General features: G+C 34.3%; 2 pseudogenes across 2 annotated transcripts; both read right to left on the bottom strand.

The window, feature by feature from the left end:
* Positions 1-3,023: 3,023 nt before the first annotated feature.
* LOC308418367 (taste receptor type 2 member 116-like) lies at positions 3,024-3,540 on the bottom strand (annotated as a pseudogene). Its single transcript has one exon. The product of its transcript is annotated as a taste receptor type 2 member 116-like (transcript).
* Positions 3,541-13,917: 10,377 nt separating this feature from the next.
* On the bottom strand, positions 13,918-14,920 carry LOC308418366 (taste receptor type 2 member 123-like; annotated as a pseudogene). The gene has a single exon. The product of its transcript is annotated as a taste receptor type 2 member 123-like (transcript).
* Positions 14,921-15,400: the final 480 nt, after the last annotated feature.

Below are 15,400 nucleotides of genomic sequence, written 5' to 3'. Positions count from 1 at the left end.
TTCTATTATTAAAAATATAATGATTGATAGCAAACATATTAATATCATTCTTATGTATAAACCACCCTCATATACTTCTTTCTCTGGGAATGCACAAGCTTTCTTTTTTTCTATAAAGTTAGTCTGTGATTGAGTAGTATTTCATTTTCGTAAAATTATTTAAACTTCATAAAGTGACATGCAAATGAAAAATATATAAAAAGCATAAATTAACATATAAAAACACATTATCATTAAATCTGGTCTAAAATTTAGTTTTTATATACTGAACTCTATACTAATAATTCTATTTTAATACATTTTATATGTTTTGTTCTATATTTTATATATTTTTATTTTAGATTTGTTGCTCAGTTGCCCGTGTTCCTTTATTTTATGCCTTCTGTCTGTCTCACTTTCTGTCTCCCTTATTCTGTCTCTGTCTATGAGTCTGTCTCTTTCTTAGTTATTCTCTGTCTATCCATATGTATATACCTATATTGTTGTTGAGAATAAATCAAGTTTAGTATTTAGCATATAACTTATCAGATTTAAGTGAAAATTATGTATATGTGTTATTAAAGTTGTCTTTATTAGAGATACAGACATCACTTGTTGGACACAGTGGGTGTTAGAAAAAGAATTGAAGGTGGAAGATACAGGTGTTGGTGAGAACGGTCTGGGAAAATTGGAGGAAAATAAGTAATAGATAAAATAATTATATTTTTTAAATATTTAAAAAATACTTAGTGAATTTTATATTAAATCATATAGATATTCTTGGGTCATAAATGTTATAGAGAAGTCTACATCACCACTTCACTAAACTAACATAATTCCTGTTCATATTCGAAACATATTCTTACACGAAAAGAACAGGGCAGCTTTTGTTCCTCAACAAACCAACTATTTTCAATAAGGAAAACATGACATAGAGTTACAACAGATTAAAATGCAAAGAACGAGTGAGTGATGATTCCTCTGTAACACCAAGTCTCCCTGTTCTATGGGGCCTCATGTTTCTGGAGGTTAGTTGCATGTTCTTTGCCTGAGGGCAGACAAGACTGTCCTCTAATATATGTGTGTCAGGGGACCTGGACTAGCTAATTGAGACTGCTAGTCTTTTTATATTGTTATCCTCCTCATCATCTTCTTCTTCTAGCTTTTCCCTAATTTAATTACAAGGTCCTTGGCTTCTGTCTATTGGTTGGGTATAAGTTTCTGCATCTGTCTTTTCCAGCTTTTTGTTGGGCTTCTCAGATGGCAGTCATGCTGGGCTCCTGTCTATAAGAACATCATAGTAGCCATAATAGTGTGAAGTCTTGGAAGCTCCCATTGAGATGGATTCTAATTTGGGTCTTTACCTGGACTTCTTCTCTTCAATGGCAACACCATCATTTCACTTGAACTCCTGTCTTTCTACCATAGGGTATTTCTACAAGTTCCCTCACCCAAGTGTAGGGCATTAATTCTAAGGACCTTCCTTTTGAGTCCTTAGAGTCTTTCATCTTCCTGGTCTCAGGTACATACAATAGGGTCCCCTAACTTTCTACACCCAAGATTGCCTGTTTCCATTTCTTCTGTTGGCCAAGCCCTGAGGGCCCACAGAATAAATTTATTTTTAAAACGTTTTATTTGTGTCATTCACAACATGAAACCATATAAAACAATCCACATATGTTTCCTAATGATCAATTACAACTTACACTAAACTGTTCCTATGTCTAACTGGTTGTCATACAACCTATGCGGATACATAATCTGTATGATTTTAATCGTGGCTCATATAATATTTAAGTTTTTCACATATGAAAATATTTTAAGTATGCATCCTAGTATGTTGTCTCCTTGTGTGACAAAAATTATGATCCAAACTACATCTTTGGGAGGAAAATGTCTATTCTAAGTCATGAATGAGTCAACATTGAAGGGAAGTCAGGGTAAGCAATCAAGACAATGATCTAGAGGCAGAAACTGATGTAAATGCCAGGGAAGAATGCTGATTGTTGGCTTGCTTTCCATGAATTTCTCAGACTGCCCCATTACATAAGACTGAAGCACCATCCCAGAGTTGGCCCTACTGAAAGTGAGTTACTTCTACTCACATCAAACATAAATCAATAAAATATCACACAGATATGCTGACTGTCTAATTAGGTGGATACATTTTCTTAATTGAACTTTCTTCTTGCAAGGTGATTTAAGTTTCTGACTAGTTGAAGGAAAACACCAGCACAATATATAAACTTCTATAGAGTTCTATTTTGAGGAATATGTATAAGCACATATTTAATATTAAGATTACTTATTCTGAGATATTATAAAGCAATGAACTGTTACAAAAATAATGTTTGTTAAAATTATTTTTTTACAATTTATGGGATACTTTATGTATTTACATTTCAAATATTATTCCCCTTTTAGATTATTTCCTTCCATTATTCTCCCCCTGTTTCTATGAGATATTCCCCCACCCACCTACGCCCCCACTGCCAGGTCAGCACCTTAGCATTTCCCTACACTGGGGATGTGGGGCTTCACTGGACCAAAGGCTTCTTCTATTGATGCAAGACAATGCCATCCTCAGCTACATACGTGGCTGGAATCATGGGTCCCTCCATGATTCATTGTTTGGTTGGTGGCTCAGTTTCTGAAAGCTCTACGGGTTCTGGTTGGTTGATTTTTTTGTTTTGTTTTGTTTTTTATGGACTGCAAACCTCTTAAGATCCTCCCACGTTTTCTCTAACTCTTCTCTTTGTGTTCCTGGGATCAGTTACTTTGTTGTTCAAGTAGTTTACACTTATGCAATTTAGTATCTTACAAACATGTAATTTTATTAATTTTGTACAGTGTATGGAAGATGCTTAGAGAGCATTTATCTTGTAGGTTGAAAGTACTTAAAAACCACTATCTTGAAAATTGAAAATATGTTATGCATTTTTACCTAATTCAGAATTAAATTTTTTAAAGAAAAAATTGACGGTAATTCAATTTCCCTAAGGTATGCAAGGTAATCTACATAAATGAGCCACAAGTTTGTACACTCAAATGTTACTGTTTTTGTTCCCGTATTTCAGCCACAGGAGTACACAGAGAGATGCCTTTCTCAACTTAGCATTGCCCAGAATCAGGACACAGGAATGCACTGAGGGAAAAGCAATTCTTGCAGCCTGTGTGATCAAAAGCAGCAGAATTCTCTCCAGAAGCAGGAAACTCCAAACTATGACAACAGGAGACAAAAAGAAAATAGAGTAGAGAATTATGGAGGCAATTAATGTCTGTGAGGCTCTCATGTCTCCTCGGTGCTTGCACCTCTGCCTCCCTGTGCTCTGTGTTGCATCTCTGGTGTTTCCACAGGAAGAAAACAAGTAGGAGAAAAGTGACCAATGAGAAAGCAAAGGCTACAAACACAAACACAGGACTGGGAAATGAAAACATTATACAAAGCTGTGTGTTATTCAAAATCAACCTGTTAGAAATATTTACATCATATTCAATGATTAAAATGCTCTCAGGTGCATTAACAACTATAATATTTAATCCCAAGAGAACCAAACACATTATGACTGTCTCTGCCATTACTTTTTTAAGTCTGATGTTTATAAAAGAAAAAAAAAAAATAGTGTTGTAAAAGTTTCCTATGTTGAAAAAAAAAAGATGCTGTGAATTGTACCAAATCAGAGACTAATCTGGTTGAAAGTGGTTCATACACTGTGTATTATGGCCACTATTCTTTCACTCATCCATTTTCCTGGGCAGGATATTGATAGTAACCAGTTCACTAATACTAACCACAGCAGTACAATTCTGGAGATGGACAGAGTAGTAAGAAATGATACACTAAAGAGATTGTTCTTCTCTCTCTCTCTCTCTCTCCTTTTTTTTAGACTTTATTTTAAAAAACAAAGATAAAAAATTTTAAACATTTTTGCATAAATGTATACAAATACAACTGTGTCACTGCTTGGCTTTTTTTTTTTTCTTTTTTTTTTTCTTTTTTTTTACAATAAGCAAAAAGTACATGTAATACAGGGTGTAACCCGGAATTTGTCAATGTGTACTTGGTGTGTAAGGATTGAGCATAACTTTTTTTTCCTTTGTTTTGTTTTGTTTTCTTTATTTCTTGGACTTCATACAGTCTGTGAGTTGTTTCTGGGGGAGTGCAAGCCTCTGGGGTTAGCATCCCACTATTAGTGACTGCATATTATGTCTGTTCTTTTGTGACTGGGTTATCTCACTCAGGATGATATTCTCTACATGCAGCCATTTTCTTAAGAATTGGGTTAAGTCATTGTTTCTGGTGGCTGAGTAGTATTCCACTGTGTAAATGTACCACAATTTTTGTATCCATTCATCTTCTGAAGGACATCTGGGTTCTTTCCAGATTATGGCTATTATAAATTGAGCTGCTATGAACATTGTGGTGCATATATCCTTGTTGTGTACTAAAGTGTCTCTGGGGTATATGCCCAGAAGTGGAATAGCTGGGTCTTCAGGTAGTACTATGTCCAATTTTATGAGATATAGCCAGACTTATTCCCAGAGTGGTTGTATCAGTTTACAACCCCACCAACAGTGGAGAAGTGTTCCTCTTTCTCAGCAACCTCACCAGCATCTGCTGTCATCTGAGTTTTGGATCTTGGCCAATCTGACTGGTGTGAGGTGGAATCTCAGGGATGTTTTGATTTGCATTTCCCTGATGGCTAAGGATATTGAGCACTTCCTCAGATGTTTCTCAGCCATTCGATATTCCTCAATTGAGAACGTCTTGTTTAGCTCTGTACCCCATTTTTTAATAGGGTTGTTTGATTCTCTGGTGTCTAGCTTTTTGAGTTCTTTGTATACCTTGGATATTAGGCCTCTATCTGATGTGGAGTTGGTAAAGATCTTTTCCCATTCTGTTGGCTGCCATTTTGTTTTCTTGACAATGTCCTTAGCCTTACAGAAACTTTGCAATCTCATTAAGTCCCATTTGTTAATCTTTGACCTTAGAGCTTGAGCCATTGGTGTTTTGTTTAGAAAATTTTCTTCTGTGCCTATGTGTTCTAAGGTTTTCCCTACTTTGTCATCTAATAGTTTCAGTGTATGGCTCAGTTGTTAAGAGCACTGACTGCTCTTCCAGAGGTCCTGAGTTCAATTCCTAGCAACCACATGGTGGCTCACAACCATCTGTAATAAGATTTGGTTCCCTCTTCTGACATGCAGATATATATGTAGAACACTGTATGTAATTAATAAATAAATTAAAAAAAAAGATTGTTCTTCTCTTAACCAAGACCATGATGTTCACCACTGCTATGAATCCATTGGCAAAGTTGTCAATTAAAAAATCCACTTTCCTGATGACTGTAATAGTCACCTTAGGACACCATTCAACTTTATTTGAATGCTTCAGTTTCTATTGTCACTGCCTAAGACTCATTAAAAGCTGGTTCTAAAATGTATATATTCAATATAAAATAGTCCATAGCACGTTCCCTTAAACAACATACAGATATAATACCAAACAAGCCATTTTGCCTGATAAGGATTTCTTTCTTTCCATCATTAATGTCTTGTATTTTCTTAGAGAGAAGAACTGACCTCTGTGTGGATGTGATTTGCATTTCACAAAGCAGACTGGAGATATTGCAAATTTTGGAGAAGGAACTCTTGATCTCTTGTGCTGAGAAGGAAATGAAGATACAATATATGTATTTGTATTTTTTATTTTATTGTTAAATTTCTTCTTATATACATATGTTAATCTGTTAACATGAGTATTAGGTAAATCACATAAGAATGTTTATCCTTTCATAAGACATAAAAAAAAATCTGAATTTGTACCTAGTAATTTCTTCGTTCCACATGATATTAGAAGCTTTTTAATCAGCTAGTGTCTAAGCTTATGTATGAGAAGACCACTTACTGGAAACTTGCCACTGCTCAATAATATTATGAAAATCACTACTTTTCAAAAGTTCAGTACTGATAAATATGTATTCATCATTTGATTTTTTGCAAAGCAATGCACATGCCAGTAAATACACACTAATTATTGATTACAAAACCCACTTTCACATTTTTTGTGCAGATCAGGATATCTGAATCATGTAGTTCATGCAAGACACTCTGATCATTTATAAGGTGCTGTTGTTTAACAAATGCTATAAATTGTAAATGTTAGAGCACTGTCAGAAAACATTGTCCTGAACTGTAAAAGTTTATGACTGCCTGAAAACATACGAATGAATATCTTTTTAGTCTCAAGAAGAATTCACTAAGAAGAATAAGGCTGTATATACAACAAGGGACCTTCATCTTTTCTGTCTGGCACATGCCCCATAGTATACATTCATATATACTCACTAAGGACCAACAGATTTACATCACTTCAAACATTTTTACTGCTGGCATGAAAATACATGACATTACAACTTTTGGGAAAACTAACATTCTCTAGTCCTTAATTTGTAATAGCTATGATGTACATAAAGGGCCAATAATATAATATAAATAGTAAATAAGAAGAAACGTGTATTATATATATTGCAGTATATATGAATGACCCTAGTATTAGTTTCTTGAATCAATTTTTAAAAATAATGCTAGACACGGAGAAATTATGAGTGTTAAATATGTAGCTATGTATATCACTACAGCTATCCCTAAGTTACAAATGATTCATTAGATTATTTCCTTTTATTTAATGGAAATAAACATGGAGACATTATAACAAGATACTAATGGGCAAATTTTAACAAATTTAGAAAAACTAGATATATAATTGTTCCATCTGTGTAAAAGCAAGAGGCTGGCTCCTACTTTGCATCTCCTATGTAACAAAATTGAACTCTGAATAAAATAAGGACAAAAATTAATGTAAACAGTCCTGATGTTGGGTTCTGTAGTGTATATATTAAGATGGCAGATGCCCATACTTCTCACCACAAGTATGTTATTAAGGGCTCACTGTGCATTAAAGAACTTCCCTGAGGCAAACACCATACTTTTTTTCAACAAATCATTGATTTTTTTAATTGCACAACTTTTTTTTTTACAAAAACCAAAGATAAATGTACAGATTTTAAGCATTTTTACATAAAAGTACGTGAATATATTTTTGTCAGGACTGGGTTTTTTTTTTAAGGTTTGATAGTGTGCATCAAGATCTTACTAGTTACAATGAGTATAAAGTAAATGTAAAACAAGATGTAACCAGGAATTAGTGAAAGTTTTCTTGGTGTATAAAGATTAAGCATAATGGTTTTTCATTTTCTTTAATCTTTCTTGAACTTCAAATAGTCTGTGCATTGTTTCTGGAGTGTTCTGAACTTTCTGGGGTTAGTATCCTATTTTCACTGACTGCATATTATGTCTGTTCTTTTGTTACTGGGTTACCTCACACAGGATGATATTCTCTGGATGCATCCATTTTCTAAGAATTTCATAACCTCATTGTTTCTGATAGATGAGTAGTACACCATTGTGTAAATGTACCACAATTTTTGTATCCATTCATCTACTGAAGGAGATCTGGGTTCTTTCCAGCTTCTGGATATTATAAAAAGAGCTGCTATGAACATTGTGTGCATATGTATGTTGGAGCTTCTCTGGGGTATATGCCCAGAAGTGGAATAACTGGGTCTTCAGGTAGTACTATGTCCAAATTTCTAAGGAGTTGCCAGACTGACTTGCAGAGTGTTTGAACCAGTTTATAACCCCACCAACAGTAAAGAAGTGTTCCTCTCTCTTCACATCCTCCCCAGCATCTGCTGTCATCTGATTTTGGATCCTAGCCATTCTGACTGGTGTGAGGTGGAATCTCAGGGTTGATTTGAATTGCATTTCCCTGATGCCAAATGATGTCGATCACTTCCTGAGATCTTTCTAAGCCATATGATATTCCTCAGTTGAGAACTTTTTGTTCAACTCTGTACCCCATTTTTAATAAGGTTGTTTGATTCTCTGGTGTCTAGCTTCTGGAGTTCTTTGTATATCATGGATATTAGGCCTCTATCTGATGTAGGGTTGGTAAAAAACTTTTTCCACTCTATTGGCTGCTGTTTTTTTTTTTTTTTTTTTTTTGACTGTGCCCTTATCCTTAAAGAAACTTTGCAATCTCATTAAGTCCCATTTGTCAATTTTGACCTTAGAGCACGAGCCACTGGTTTTCTGTTCAGGAAATTTTCTGCTGTGCCTATATGTTCTAAGGTTTTCCCTACTTTCTCATCTAATAGTTTCAGTTTAACTGGCTTAATGTGGAGATCTTTGATCCACTTGTACTTGAGCTTTGTACAGGGAGATAAGAAAGGGTCTATTTTCATTCTTCTGCATGATGAGTGCCAGTTGGACCAACACCATTTGTTGAAAAGGCTGTCTTTTTCTATTGAATGTGTACAGCTCCTTTGTTAAAAACACAAGTTACCATATATGTGAGTGCTCATTCCTGGATCTTCTATTTTATTCCATTGATCCACAGGCCTATTTCTGTACCAGTACCATGCAGTTTTCAGCACAATTGCCTTGTAATATATCTTGAGGTCAGGGATAGTGATTCCCACAGATGTTTTCTTTTTGTTGAGGATAGATTTTGCTATTCTATATCTTTTGTTATTCTGGATGAAATGAAGAATTGGGTTGGAATGTTGATCGGGAATGCATTGAATCTGTAGATTGCTTTTGTTGAGATGGCCATTTTTACAATGCTGATCCTTCCAATCCATGAGAATGGGAGATCTTTCCATCTTCTGAGATCATCTTCAGTTTCCTTCAGAGGTTTGAAGTTCTTGTCATATAGGTCCTTTACTTGCTTAGTTAGAATCACACCAAGGTATTTTATATTGTTTGTGACTATTGTGAGGGTATCTTTTCCCTAATTTCTTTTTCCCAATGTTTATCCTTTGAGTAGTGAAAGGCTACTATTTTGTTTGAGTTAATTTTATATGTAGCAACTTTGCTGAACTTGTTTCTCAGCTGTAGAAATTATCTGGTGGAATTTTTGGCATCACTTATGTACACTATCAGTCATCTGCCCACAGTGATGTTTTTACTTCTTCCTTTCCAATTTGTATCCCTTTGATTTCCTTTTGCTGTCTCATTACTCCAGCCAGGACTTCCAGTACTTTGTTGAATAGGTTTGGAGGGGGGATTGGGCAGCCTTGTAGAGTCAGTGATTTTAGTGGGATTGCTTCATATTTCCCACAGTTAAATTGGGATTTTGGCTATTGGTTTGCTGTATATTGCATTTATTATGTTAGGTATGGGCCTTGGAGTCCTGTTCCTTCCCTGGATTTTAACATGAAGGGGTGTTGAATTTTGTTAAATATTTCTCAGCATCTAGTGAGATGACCATGTGGTTTCTTTTCTTTGAGTTTGTTTATGTGGTGGATTACGTTGATGGATTTCTGTGTAGTCTGCATCCAGGGACAAACCCTACTTGGTCTTGGTGAATGATCGTTTTGATGTTTTCTTGGATTCGGTTTTCAAGGATTTTGTTGAATACTTTTGCATCAATGTTCATAAGTGTCATTGGTCAGAAGTTCTTTTTCCTTTTAGGGTCTTTGTGTGGTTTAGGAATGAGGGTTATTGTAACCTCAAAAATGAGTTAGGTAGTGTTTATCTGATTCTATTTTGTGGAATAGTTTGGAGAGTATTTGTATTAAATCATCAATAAATATCTGATCAAATTCTGCACTGAACACATCTAGACCTGGGATTTTTTTTTTTTTTTTTTTTTTTTTTTTTTTTTTTTTTTGGTTGTGAGGCTTTTAATGACTGCTTCTATTTCTTTAGGTGTTATGGGATTATTTAGATGGTTTATCTCGTCCTAGTTTGACTTTAGTATCTGGTATCTGTCTAGCAATTCATCCATTTTCTCCAGATTTTCCAGCTTTGTTGAGTATATAAGCTTTTGTAATAGGATCTGATTGTTTCTTGATTTTCCTCAGTTTCAGGTATTATGTCTCCACTTTCATTTCTGATTTTGTTAATTTGGTTACTCTCTTTTTGTCCTCTAGTTAGTCTGGCTAAGGGTTTTTCAATCTTGTTAATTTTCTCACAAAACCATCTCTTGGTTTTGTTGATTCTTTCAATGGTTCTTTTTGTTTCTGTTTGGTTTATTTCTGCTCTGAGTTTGATTATTTCTTGCCGTTCACTCTTCTTGAGTGTTTCTGCTTCCTTTTGTTTTAGAGCCTTCAAATGTGCTGTCAAGTTGGTAGTGTATGCTCTCTCCAGTTTCTTTTTGGAAGCATTCAGAGCTATGAGTTTGCTCTCAGTACTGCTTTCATTGCATCCCATAGGTTTGGGTATGTTGTGTTTTCATTTTCATTAAATTCTACAAAATTCTTAAACACCATACTTTTGATTCTGAATTAAGTACATCCAGATAATGTTTCCCTTTAACAAAGGTCTCCATAGGAAGGTAGTTTTCTTTGTGTGTCATGAGAGAATGAAGCATTACGTTTCCTCTCACAGACATGTTCTCAGTTCAAAAATAAATGTTTATATATACATTGATGAGGTACCTGCATTTCTTACTCAATTGTTCATTCAGGATATATTTCATATATTGAATGAACTTTAATTTAATAATCAAGTTTATTATGGCAATCTATAGCTCACTTAAACCTATAGCTCTTCTTAAATCTCCATATACATACATATGTATGCCATCATCTTATTATCAAAACATAGCTTACTATTTTAATAAAAAAATAGAATCTAGGTCATCAACACTATGATTGAAGAAAATCCATAAAAAAAACATATTTAAACTTAATGGGTATTCCCTCTTGTCTCTGGCTATTTAAGAGATTTATATGTGAATATACTATTAAATATTGAGATTAAGGTGACTTTCCAACCTGATAAGGTGGGTAGGTAGATATAGTAGTGAAGGATCAATATAATGGAAAACGATGAAAATATTAGGTTCATTCTCTCTATAACTCTCCACTATCTTATGTCTTACCTTCCTCAGATTTGCTGAATCAAGTTTTTCTTACTGTTACTGAACTATTTTTGTAGTAGTACTGGAGACAGAATCTGCTGCTTTACTTATGCTAAGGAATCAATGTATGTTTTACTATAAGCAGAAAATGATGGAGAATTTTTATAGTTAGGGAAATTCAAATGGAAGCAGACATTCTGAGATCCACAAAACCTAGCACAAATTAAGTCTACCACATGATCCCCATATATCACTGACATATGTATATGTAGGACACAGGATTCAGTTATTTAATCTGCATTCAACATGAGAGTTTCATTCATCTCTTCTTTAGTAGAAGTACACTGTAAGTTTCTAAGAGTTGGATACAATTACTATTTTTAGTCAGCTATGAACCACATCAAGCCTTTGTATTGTGCTCCATTCACTCTGTGGGACAACTGTAGGCATATATAGAAGGGAAGAAATCCTGGAAAAATGAACTACTGAGAGAACATGTTTTTGTTGACAAGGGTATGGGTAACCCATGTACATCAATGACTCTATAGCATTGGAGAGGCAAAACCATGTTTGTGTGCTTGTGCACACCTGTGTGTGTGTGTGAGTGTGTGTGTGTGTGTGTGTGTGTGTGTGTGTGTTTGTGTGTATGTGTCTGTGTGTGTATGTGTATGAGAGAGACTCAAAATTATGAATTTGTTTTTACTTCTTTTATTACTATTATAGGATAATTTCTTTACTTACATTTAAAATGTTATTCACTTTCCCAGTTTCCCCTGTAATTCCCCTATTCTAACTCCTTCCTCCCACCTCTAAGAAAATGTTCTCTTACCCACACACTCCCTCCCAACTATCTGTCCTGGAATTACCCTAAGCTGGCTTTCACAGTCAAGGACCTCTCCTCTCCTTGATGGCTGATTAGGCCATCCTCTGCTACATATGTTGCTAAAACCATGGGTCCCTCCATGTGTATTCTTTTGTAGTTAGTTTAATCTCTGGGAGCTCCAAGGGCTCTGGTTGATGGGTGTGTTCATATGTCTTTGGGGTTGTAAATACCTTCAGTTCCTTCAGTCTTTTTTCTAATGTCTCCATTGGGGACCTCATTCTCAGTCCAATAATAATCTGAGAGCATCCAACTCTGTATTTTTCAGACCCTGGCAGATTCTCTTAGGAGACAACTATATCAAGGACCTGTCAGTATGTACATCTTGGCATCCACATTATTGTCTGGGTTTGGTGACAGTATATAAGATGGTTTCCCAGCTTGTCAGACAAGTAAAGGTACATATGTCCAGAAGATTTATTTACACTTCTTTATATGAAAAATAAATCAACTATATGTATGTTAAACATATAATATTTTGAAGAATAGAATTTATATTTTCATACATATGCTTTATCATTTTAACATATTACAGACTCTCAGTTTTCATATCATAGAATTTAAATCCTATGAAAATACCAACTAAGCACATATAACCAGTGTTCACATGAACTTGTACTTATTAATTGAATAAGCAAATTAATGACACTAAAATAAAACCTTTATTTTTGGCTGTCTTCTACAAGTTAAAGGAAGTTTTCATTCAAATAAACAATTAATATTTTGACCTATATAGAATTCTCTCTTACTTTGCATACAGAAATATGAGCATGTTCCCTTTTATAAGTCTCAACATCTAAATATTATTATGGTAACAATTTTCACATCTTCTTTTTCCAGCATTATTCAGGACTTTAGATATTTCTGTATATTTAATGCTTTGTAGGTGTTTCCTGTTCGTGTTACATGTTTGTTTGAGCCTTGCTTGTACAGCTGATATTTGCAAGGTCATGTTTATGAGTCTATAAGTATATAATATATCTGTCCATGATTCTAAAGGCCATGACGTCAAAGCAAAGTCTATGACCCTCTAACTATTATAATATTTCTGTCCTTCTTCAATATTCTTCCCTGGTCATAGATGTTCATTCTTTAAAAATATACTCATTAGGTCTAGGTTTCCCAACTCTGCAATTGTTTAGTTATAATTTTCTCCAGTCATCCTTATCAGTTTTGAAGATAAGTTATGGTGAAGACAGATGAAGTTTACATTTTATATTAATTTGGGAATATACTGGCAAATGTTTGTATCCTGTTGTCAGGTATTATCCTAATTTAGTTACTCAGTTTTGTAAATTTTCAAGTAACCTCAATTTTCTTCAGTCAGCTTGTGAATAATTAATTTAGTTTTCATTTCCAAGCATAGTATTCCACATGTTGGAAACCTATTAAGTCCAATTACAGTGAAATTTGTTATTAGAACGATATGCATGCACTACTGGATTGACAGGGCTATTATGCAATCATGGTCACTTGTCATTGATATAATTTGTAAGTGGTGTAGTGGGATATGATTACAACTTGCCTCCCTTTTTGTAATCATGCACTTGAACTCTAATACCATGAAAGGTAGGTCTCAGGTAGAAAGCGAGAAGGTCAGTTCAAACTCTGAAGTTCTTTTTCTAAGGAGAATGGTACCAACAGAAATTGGGACTTATATTTTACCTCTAGAAATGGCAACAGAAATAGGCGGTTTGTTGTAGAACAATCTTGGAGAGCACTAACTCACAAATCAAAAGGCTGGTCCTGGTTGGTATTGGACTTTTGGTCTCATAATCATTGACTATTGAAAAGAATAATATCAGACCACATAAGAAAAGTTAATTTATAATATTGAATTAAATAATTAGAGGTTTTCCCAGAATAGCATGATTCTATCCTCATTGTTACTTTTCATATCTAACTCCTTGTCATCTTCAAATACTTTCCTCCTTCATCATTACCTAAAACTTTCCCTTACCCCTTTCTTCTATGAAATCACTTATATAATGGGAGTTTCATTGATTCTTAACCTACTATCATAAGTATTATGCTCCCTGGTTTGAAGCCACGCATTTTTGTTCCAAAATAAAATCATGTTTTCTATATTCTGATCATCCTCAAGATTTTGCATGATTTTCTATGGAATTTATTTGGGAGCAATGCTTTCCATATCTTTGGACTGACTTCAGACAAGGCAGCACAGAAAGAGTGGCTTGTCTCAGCTTACTATTTCCCAGAATCAGCACAAATGAGTGGATTGTAGGAAAAACTGTTCCAGAAATGTGGTCAAAAAATAGTATTACTATTTCCCTCATCAATCCAAGGTTCAAAAGTCCTATGATAATGAAAAGTAAGTATATTGTATACAGTAGCAGGAAGGAGAACCCAGTTTGCAAGGCTTTCATGTGGGCCATGGTGCTGGCATCTCTAGGTTGGTTGGCATTGACCTGCATCCTCTTGTGATGCTTCCAGAGCGAGAAGATGAGCATAAGAAATGCTACCAGGGAAACAGTGAAGGGTATGAGCATGAATATAGAGATGATGGGTAAGAAAACATGGGAAGAGTTGGTGAGTAAGAAATCTTTGGATGTGTTGGTGAATAAGAAAATCCTGTGAATTTCTGTCAAATCCCTCAAACTATAAGATATATTTCCTTCAGAAACATCAATTGAGAAATTTTTGTACATCCCTAAAGATGAAATGTTGAACATCAAGAAAATCAGTGATATCAACATTATCATTAAAATCACTTTTCTAACTCTCAACTTTAGGTAAAGAAAAAAAGAGTTAGAAAAATTGGCTATTTTGAGAAAATAAAAAACACTAAGGCATGTAGCAAGCCAGAAGCTGAAATGATTGTTCACTACATAAATAGTGTTCACTGATGTAAGCAGTTCTGATGTCATAGGCAAATGTGGACACATTAGAAATAACAATATACAAATGAGCATAGACCACAGATAAATGAATCTGGTAAGAGCCAAAGCAGTGAGAATCTGATCCACTGTAGAAATCCTTCTTCTCTTGAACCAGTTCATGATGTTCACTAGTGCTATAAACCCATTTCCTAAGATTCCTGTAATTATTTCCCCATAAAATGTGATTCCAAATGTAAACACATGGCTGTAGGATATTTTCTGTGAGAACATCCTTCAAGTTATGATGTCTTACTGTGTTTAAAAACATCAAACTACTGGTCATTGAAAATTGAAAATATTCATCGTTTAAACTAGCACTTACAAATTACTGATTAGGAAACGTCAATTTCCTGGAAAATGTTTTATAATTTCTCTATAAAAATCTTAGTTTTCTTCTTCCAAAGAGATCACCTGTGGTTTATCCAGTATCTCTCATCAAGTTTTCTGAAGCTGAACAAGGTGATTGATTCTCATGTATTAACCTACAAAAAAAATACATTTATATGTATTATTTTCACTTTTGCCCTACATACAGATTTTGCTCTTACAATATGAGTTTTGATCAATGTCAAAATTATGTATGTGGCAATTACTTGGGTAATGATTTATAAATATTTTTTTAAAAAATTAATATGTTTATATTCATACACATATAAACCTACATATTTATCAAAAAATTTTGTACATAGGACCAAAATGATCTGAAAATAT

Source organism: Micromys minutus (genome assembly GCF_963924665.1).
Source record: "Micromys minutus genome assembly, chromosome: 3".
NCBI lineage: Eukaryota > Metazoa > Chordata > Mammalia > Rodentia > Muridae > Micromys > Micromys minutus.
This window is presented reverse-complemented; position numbering and strand designations above follow the sequence as displayed.